Raw genomic sequence first — 10,025 nt, forward strand, 5'->3', positions numbered from 1 at the left:
GAATATCAATTTATTTATTTTGCTATTATTTGGGTAATTAGCAAAAGTATATAAGTATCTTATATCACTATTTTCTCCTTCCCTCACCACCCTGATTATTGACTTCAGCCTGATTTTCTAGCTTGTTCTTTCTTAAAGGGAGAAAAGAGGCAGTAGACAGTTGACATGATCCATTTTGGTACTGCTTAACCTCAAGTGGTGACTTTCCAGGCCCTCAATTTTCTATGTTTTTGGGAGTATTGAAGAACTCTCAGCAGGAAGATGCCCTTCCTGGTTCCAGGTTCTTTATCAAATTTGCAGCTTCTTGGTTCAGTCAGGACTGGTTCTCTCCTATCTGCTTTTCTAGATATCAGGTAAGAAAAATCTATGATAAATTTCTGGACTAGGTTGGATAGTGGCACTTTGGATAAGACATGCTGGTGCTGGGCTGTGTAGTAACCGTTTCACATAGACAGGATATAGAAAATATCTACAATAAACAAAAATGGATAAAATATACTCCAGGGTAGTAAAATTTAAATATTAAAGGTAAATTCATTAAAAATCCCCCAATATTTTTTACAAACCTATATGTCTTTAAAATAAAACACTGGGAATTTAAAATAAACTCATATCATGAGCCCAACTAAATCAACATATTAATTGTGGCCAAAACCAAGGAAGGATTTTGGAGATGTTTCAAGATTAGTGCTTCATGCATTAATATGTTCTAATAAGAGGGAGCGACCGCCACTTTAAAACAATAGCTGTCAGTCAGAGTCCCCCTTAACACCCTTTCAAAATTCTGTCCCTTTAGCAGCTCTCCTCATGGACTTGCTCAGGCACTAGCGGAGGCAGACACAGCCCAAGCAGCAGCTCTCCTTCCCTCTTCTCCTTCAGCTCCTCCCTGAATTACCTGTATGTATGAGAATCACCTTTGTAGCATTTTATCAGTGTGTCCATGCAGCTCCTACAGGTATGTGGCTTATAAAATTAAGATGTAATCAAGCTTTGAGATTCATCCTTGTTCACTAGTTTTCCAGCATTTCCTACACTTCTCTTTTCAAAATGTTTGGGCCTACAATTTCTATCTGCCCTTGCCAGCATAACCAGTGGTGAAGGATAATGGGAGCTGTAGGCTAAAACACCTGGTGGGCCACAAGTTGCCCATCCCGGCTCTAAAGGGATCTGTGCATAATAGTCCATGTGTTCTACATGCTGCTTATCTCTAGTCATTGCTTGTTATTGTGGTGCTGAAAGGATAGCGCCTACTCTAAAATCAACTGTCAGGGTTTATATTTCTCCCCCCCCCCCCCTTTTTAATCTAACAACTTCATTACTCTCAGGAGTAACTAAACATTCCCACATTCTCCTTATTTGATTACAGAAGAAAACTGAATCTGTGGGATTACTCCAGAAGAGTGCAGAGATTCCACTATGTATTCCCAGATCAGACTGTTGTCTGGAAGATGCCTAGATTGGATAACTTTGTCCAGTCTAGTACAGCATTGTGTTAGAGGATGCAACTTCATCTGTGGGAGTGCTGAAAATTCAGAAGGGTATTACAGTTCATATTTCCTTAGCGAAGCATGCATTTCTAAAATTTTATTTTAAAATCCAGTGACAAAATTATTTGCCAGGAAACTAAATCTCTGGATTTCTCCCTCTCCCCCTTCCCCAGCCCCTGCCCCATGGTCTTGCACTCTAAAAGGTTCTTCTACACATTCAGGAAAAATTGGTTGTGCCATCAGTTTATGCACGTACCATTGCAGAAGCACAGGAGGGAATCACATCTATGACTGCTCCCTCACATCTAAAGCTTCTTAATTCCCTGACATGCTTTGCTTCTTGTTTTACCACAAGAAGCAGTTAACATGCAAATTCAACAGTATGCTTGTATGGCAGGGATACTGGAGAATTTCCTTTGGCCCACATTTTTAAGCAAACCAACCTAATTGGCATTTGCTATGCAGAAAAAATGCATATTTTAGGGAGAAATGTCTTAAAATATTCATTATAAGGAACATTTTGCATATGAATATATGTGTGGTTTCTTTAAAAATAAAAGTTGCAAAAATGGGATGGAACTGGCTCATGGTTCAACACTTTTGAAATTGACACAGACTGGAAAGAAGAAACAGTTTAGGTGGCAAGCCTGTACAGAAACAAGAGTGTGGTACAGAATTGGAGGTCAAATTCAATCAAGCTTTTTTTTTTTAACTGATGGAACTTCTTCCATCATCAGAACAAGAAGGAGACAATCCAATCCAAACCAATCCAATTTAAAAAAATTACTCTGGATAGTGAGGGACCCATTGTCCTGCAGTGATAATTAGCACTGGAGTCTACATTGTTACCAACTGTAGACATATTAATCCTTTCCAGATTAATCACTGTAAGACATTTGTAGATTTCAATGGAGAAGAATGTGGTTGGATCATGCTATTATGTTTTATTAAAAATTTTAATGTTAAAGAGAAGGGTACCACAGCTAGAAAATAAACCAAATATACCCCAAAATAAACTCAAAACTACATGTGGATTGAGAAGAAGACATGGAAAATAGCAAGTAATTTGAAAGGTAATATAGTCTAAGTTATATTAGTTCTGTAGTGGCCAGTTATATTCACATTATTCATGTTACTTTCTAAAGCTACTGAATGGAAATAACCTATTATGAAACTAAATAGACTACAGTTTTGTCTCAGTGAACTTGTAGGATGCATCATCAAGTCCTTTCATAGCGTTATGATATTGTAGTTGCTGACCCAAGACTGTGCAACATCTTCATCCTTTTGCAGTTTGATCCATCCATTTTTTGACTACAGAACAGAACTGATGGTATGTGTGTATTCATGTGATGATTCTGCTGTTCTTACCCTCTCAGGTGTTAATTTTAGTTATAACCAGTAGCCTGCCAAATGGCCTGAGCAAGAGCAATATCAAACTGATAGGCAGCTTGGCAAAAACAGCTCTTATTGGCATATGTCAATGGCATTTTTCCCACTTGATGCAAGCACACTCCACACAAAATGTTTTGACTGAATGATAATAAAATTACACAGACAGAAAAGGTGATCAGACAGTTTACTTAAAAGGCAGATGTAGCAAAATAATGACCAAGAAGAGGTGTGGACTGGGTGTTTTCTTTAAAGTGACCCACTGGTCTGAGGGTGAAGAGAGAGCCAAAAGCAGTCAGGCATGGGTGCACAATAACACACTCTGCCCATTCGTCAAGAAGCTCAAGGTTGCAACCACATTTTATCCTCACAAAAAACTAACAGCAAACAAAGGGTAATGTGTCACTGGATCATGATCATCCAGGGATTTTTCATGCCTGACCCAGAATTCTGGTCCGAGTTCAGTGCTCTAATTATACACAATGCTGTTTGTCAACAACTGTACTGATTGAGTTAGGAGGAATGTATTCCTTGTCTTTCTGGGCTTTTATGATCTTACTTAGGGCATTTTATAATCCACAAGTAAAAGGGGGTGTGTGTGTTTGTGTGCGTGCAAATCTATATTTGATTCTACTGATTAAAAAAGGTAATTTGGAGAGCACTAAGCTCCAGTGCATTTTGATAATTATTCATATCATCTGGTTTTAGCTCTATTCTTGTTTTATACTACCTATTTTATATTGATATTTGATTTGATTTGGGATACTACATTATTTCAACATTAGAAGCACTCTTGTGACATGTTTGGAGTAAAATTAAAATGGGGTGGTGACAAATTATGCTAAAGCAAACAAACTGAAAAACATATCAAAACAAGTCATACACTGATCAGCCAAACTGGAGCCCATCAAAATTCTCCGAATTCCATATAGAAGCTTGTTCCAATTCAGAGGGCAAGCTTTTTTTTTTGGCATGAAAATCCTTATACATTGCAAAAGATTCCTTTTCTGAAATAGATACATTAGCTTTCTGGATCTTTGCAATTTTCATATTCTTCTCTCATTGATTGAAGTGGATTTGTGTGCATTTTTCAATGGTATGATTTTTCATGCACATTTTTCAAATGTATGCCTGATGTTGAATGCCTTCTTTTGAAATGCACAGATTTTAAACGTAGATTGTGTTTGATCCAGAACATGTAAACTCGGTAAATCATGATAAAAAATGAACTGAACTGAATTTCTCATACAGCCATGACCAAAATTAAATAAATCTAAGTAAATGGGAAAATAATAATTTCCGTCTTTGGAAGCATAGTGCAATCTCTCTCTGACATGCCTTTTTGCCTAGGAATGAAACCCTGGCTCAGCATTTGGAAACTCCTATAGCTGCTGCAGCAACCTTTGAGGTTTTAATTCATTCCATGACAGCTCCTAGCAAGTACACAAGCTGCACTAGTGTTGGGAATTGTGGATCCATTCCATGAATCTTAGGCTGGAATGCACTCCTACTTCCTTTTCTATCACTCTGATTCCAGAAAGTCCCTTTAATGGACTTTCCCCCTCCATCAGGGCACTAAAATTGATGTTTATGGTGTCTGAAACTGTTGATAGAATGGGTTCTTCCTTGATCTTACATCGCTCAGCGTGCCTCCAAAACTGCTCTGATGAATTGGGGGACCATCCAGGGCAATTGGGATGGCACAGGGTAGGAGATGAGGGAGATGTCCACAAGACATTCATGTTCTAAACATTTTGATAAACCACTAGTATAAAATTAGACTTCAATAAATCACTAGTATAAAACTAGGCCAAGGTTATACCATATCTAGAGCTCTTTCCAACCCAGTGTTTTCTCCTGCCTTTAAAGAAATAAGCAGAAGTTGTGAGTGAGATTCGCATAGAAAATTAGTGCCTGGGTTGTGTCTTCCCTTTGGAAGGGAAATGCCAGTGAGATGGTTATCAAGATCAAGGAAGGAAATTGCTCATTTCCCCATGACTTAAGACCCTTCTTGCAATTGGGGAGGGGGAGTATTTACAAGTTGGCTATGTTGACGGAAAAGAAAAGCCATGCCAAATCTCAGTTCACAATATATTACACCCCTCCTTGTCTTTTCGGAGCTCTTCCTTCTCAAGCTACACTTTTACAAGTAACTGTTATAAAAATAAGAAGTGATTAAGTGCAAACCTGTTTGGCATAGGCCTTGTGATAGGTGTGGAGTAGACAGAGGGGTCTGTAACACTGCACATTTGATAAGACGTTGAGAAGGCAAATGGAAGCCTGAAATGAGTCCAGACTTTTTTTTATTCGATTCAGCAAGTGGGATCCCACAAGGGAAAGGAGGAAAATAAGGAATGCCATTTTATTCCTTGTCCCACTTTCCTTTCTTCCATAAGTGGGATGGGAAATAAAATAATATGGATCCCATGTTTACTTAATTTTTCACATTTGAATGAGCACATTAACCAAAGCACAGTTGTCAAATTTCACACTTCTTCAAATTATTCAATGAAGTTTTCCAATTAGAAAAGCAAACAACAATGTCTACATTAGGGGAAATGCATGCACACAAAACTGGGAATATTAATGAATGTGACACTGAACTATATTACTGGGGAGGTGGCTACCAGTGGCTATCAGCCTTGTGGACAAGAGGTGGCAAGTCTGCATGCACCAGTTGCTGAGGAGCTTGGGAAGGAGGAGGTTCTGCAGCCATCCTGCTTGAGGGATTATGTGGGCAGTTGGTTTGCTACCACGTGTATGATGGATCCTTGGGCTACTCTAGCATGGCTTTACTTATGTCCTTATACATTATGCAAGGAAATTTGTGTATAGTGAACTATTTATTTATTTATTAAAACATTTCTATGCCGCCCCATTCGCCGAAGCCTCGGGGCGGCTCACAACATAAAATTAAAATACAAGAAATAAATTTATTAGACATAATTCATGTAAAAATCTATGACTTAGGAAATGTGCACAGAAATCCATATACATTTTCATGTAGACTTAAAAAGTTTGGGACAATTTAAGACTTGAAAAATTCTGTATGCTTGAACAAACCAAATTTAAGGCTGGCCCAATGAGAAATTGGAATAGAGCAAAATATATATCTGTACTCCAAAGCAAGCCGCATGAATTTCACCAGCATAGCAATTGTTTTATCAAGGGGAGACTTGGGCTCAGACTTCATTTAAGTGCAGTCCTCTACCCCACATACAGGGAGGGATGAAATATTCCTTGATTTTTTTATTGGGAGTAGGGAGAAGTGGAACCCAAGAGAAAGTACAAAAGCTGATCTTCCCCTTTCCCATTCCTTGTTTCCCTTTGGGAATAAAAGAAATATGTGTGTGTGGGGGGGAGGTCATCCCCCAAGGCAACCATTAGGAAAGGAAGCAAGTGAGTTTTCTTGGAGAACATGTGCCAAATGCATTTGAACCACCCTCAGCTGAGCTGAATTTGAAGGAGTTGTGGGAATCATTCGGAGTTCCCACTATTTTCTGCAACAGTATGGATGATGTTATTCATGGATCTAAACTTATAATCAGCTGAATCTATGATCCCTTTTTTCAACGAATCTATAAGTTGTGAAAAGATGCAAGCTAACCTATAGAAAGAGGGTCCTTTTGTGCCTTATCCTTACTCCTCATTCAGTACAACTTTTGTTGAATAGGGCATGGCAACCATATTGTTGAAGTTGGTAGAGACCATTTCACTAATATGCAGCTTTTCTGATGACTGAATGAAAACTTTTGAAACATTTCCTTCTGACTCTACCACCAGGAAATGTGCCCATCTCTGAATAATTACCATGTCACCATTTATTCATGCTCCATATGTGTGCTTTTTCTCTGGGGAGCTCAATGTAGCATACAAAGGATTGGATCTGGCCTTCATGCTTCAGGCAGACCTACTGAAATCAATGGACAAATAAGCCATGAAAACCTTAAGTTCCATTTACTTCAATGGATCTATCCTAAATATGACTCGGTCCATCTCGTGGAATTCTCAGGTGTCGATTAGATCCAGACCTGTTTGACTTCGACCAGGACACTTCATTATGTATCTTCAAACCATGGCATAGCTAGGTGGATTTAAAGTCACTGTGCATGAAAGACGGAAAGATGGTAAAGGAGCTGCTTGAAGAAGACGTAGCGCAATGGGTTCCATCCAACAGTCTATGAATGGACTTCTCATGCGGTGGGACTTTGCCATCCTCTCCTCCTGCCCAGTCTCCCTCCAAATCAGCTGCGGAGGATCCCTCTGTCCTTCAGAGAAGTTTGGGGTGAGGGAGAGAGGGCTTTATTTGAAATTTGTTCCAATGGATCATTGGCAGATGCACACAATTGGATGTGACCTACTGGGAGGAAAAAACAGCTACAGGGACCCATTGTCTCTACATCTTCATGTTGATTATTACTTTGAAGGGAGAGAGAATGCTCCCCTTGCGATCTTTTTCTGAGCCTTTTCCGTTCCTTTGCTGCTCTCTATGTTGCCCACTTGTGTATTCCACTGCACTCCAGAATGTTCTGACTCTAGCTTAGTTGCTGCCACTTGAAATTGCATTACTCAAAAATCCTGCTTTTACAGGCAATTATATGGGCAAATTGTTCCATTGGGTGAGTTTATAGTGACATTTATGAATAGCTATGCAAATAATCTATTCTAGTTTCACAAGGATGGAGGAACAAGGAAAAATGAAAGAGATGAGCAAAGGTTTGAAATCTCATGAACACATAGTTCAGATTCATGCTATCATTCTCAGAAAGAAGTGTTTGAGGAAAAATGCCACATTTCTGCATTTTTTAAATTTGCTGAAGTGCTTTTAAAAGTAGTTTAAATGGGGCTAAAGAAGGTTTTTTTATAAAGCTTACTTGGAATTAATGGAATGGTAAAGTAAAAGACAGTAAACCCTTGCCCTTAGTCATTAATGACTTCCAGTAGAAAGGAGATAACTGGCCTCAAGAACTGGCATCTATACATTCTTCCGTATAGGTACAGTGGTCCCAGTCTCTTTTAGAGGCACTATGAGAAAATTTATGGCAGAAAGCAGGCTTGGTCTCAGAAGGACTTAAGAACTATAGGCCAGTAGTCAAAATCTGCTTCCTGGGCAAGGTGCTCAAGTAGAAAGTGGCGAGTAGATCCAGGCACTTGGATGGAGTGGATTTTTGAGATCCATTTCAACTGGTGTCTAGGCCTGGTTTTGGCATGGAAACAGTCTTGGTCAATTTGTGAGACTACCTTTTCAGGAGAGGAAGGAGGCTGTCTGAGCTGAGTGTCCAAGTCTTTGCAGTGGCCTTGCAGTAGTTTTGCTCATCCTGGGGGGGCATTTCCAAATAGCGGTGCTGAGAATTTCTGCTTGGCTCCAGGGCATTTTCAATCTGATAAGCTGCAAGTCTCTATATTGTTCCTCACAACATTAAACATTCTCACGAACTGCTGTGTGAGGTTATTCAGGGAATTAGAGTACTGAGTCTTCAGCATGCTGATGACACACAGATCTCTCTTTCTGGCAGATCCAGTGGAAGCACTCAATGACCAGAATGCTGTGAGAATGGTCCAGCCGAGACCCACTGAAGTAAAGCTAAATCTGGACAAGGCAGAGGAAGTGTTGGCAGGTGGTTTGATAATCTTGAGCAAATTGTTGTGAACCACCAGAGGGCTTTGAGTCACTGGGGTATAAAATACAGTGTATTGATAAGTTAATTTCACCCATTGACTTAATACACAATACATTTGGGTGAGTTTTAGAAATGTGCCTGTTTTCAATGTAGTGTAGGGGTTAAGAATGGGGGCTGGAACTCAGGTTATCTGGGCTGTCCTCCATGGAGCATCTTGGGTAACTTTAGGCCAGTCACAGACCCTCAGCCCAGCCTATCCCACAGGGTTGCAGATAAGACTCAGAAGAGACGGAAAATTATGCATGCTGCTGTGGTTCCCTGAAAGGAAAAGAGGTGGGATATAAATGTATTAAATGAACAACTAAATGTGCATGTTGCCAAATACTTCGACTTTTTGCAAAAGTTACTGTAGGTTCAGAAATAGATTTCTTTCCAACCACAGGTTGCATTCAGATCCTCATTTGATTCTAGGAGGTGCTCACTGGGCAAAACTCACTTGAAAATGTGACCCCAATGAGCCCCTGACCTGTCCCTAACCTGAGCGGATTATTCTTGATGCTGTGGATTCTGGCAGTGGTGCTCACAGCTAACACTGTAGATTGTGGTTTCTGTAGTGTGCCTACAGCATTGCTTATTCGGTGTTCTGATTTTTATTTCTGGTAAAATTTCCTTGTTCTGAGTACTGTATAATAGACGTATTTTGCTATGAGATTCCTGTTTGTAGCACCTTTAATTACTGTAACGTATGTCTTGGGCTGGAGGCAGCTCTGGGGTTGTGCTAGTGGAAGGGAGCAACCTGCAGAATGGGCTTCCCATGACCTCTCCTCTCCTCTCCTCTCCTCTCCCTGCAGATTTCCTCCACTGGGTCCCCCAGCCCTCTGGAGAAGACTTAGAGGAATGGGGGTCCTGGAGGGGGTGAGTCTAGATACAGTCCAATATACACGGAGGGTATGACAGGCCATGACTAGAGAAGGGGCCTTTTCAGTGTTGGCGCCCTGGGTCTGGGATGCTGTCCCCTGCTGGATTTGCCTGGTACCTATGATCTAGTCCTTTCATTGGCAAGCAGAGACCTTTCAATTTTCTCATGGTTTTTAATCTGAAAACCACTTTGCAATGTATAGATTTGTTATTTTGGGAGATTTAAGGTCTGTGGATGTTTTGGTACTGCTATGATGTAAGATGTAGTCACTGTAACTTGGTGCCCTGACCAAGTTTCTAAACATTAAGGTGGCATGGGTCTTGGTTGGTTTTGGTGCCTCAGAGTCACCCTGCTACTCTGCTATATTATGCCCATTGTAAAGAAGGAAAAAATTAGTCTGACTTCCCCAAGGGTATTATTTATCAGGAAGCTGAACTTAAGTGTAACTAAGGCCAACCTGCTAAGTACATTGGACCTCTTGAACTCTATCACATTCTTACATGAATAGTTTCTGTGTGTTTCCAGACATGTGATGTTTGTCTTGCAGCTTAAAAGGAGAAGGGATTGTATATTACAGCAAAATATGGGAAAAAATAGTCAGTGTTT

This window comes from Varanus komodoensis, unplaced genomic scaffold, assembly GCF_004798865.1.
Source record: "Varanus komodoensis strain SLA01 unplaced genomic scaffold, ASM479886v1 scaffold98, whole genome shotgun sequence".
NCBI lineage: Eukaryota > Metazoa > Chordata > Lepidosauria > Squamata > Varanidae > Varanus > Varanus komodoensis.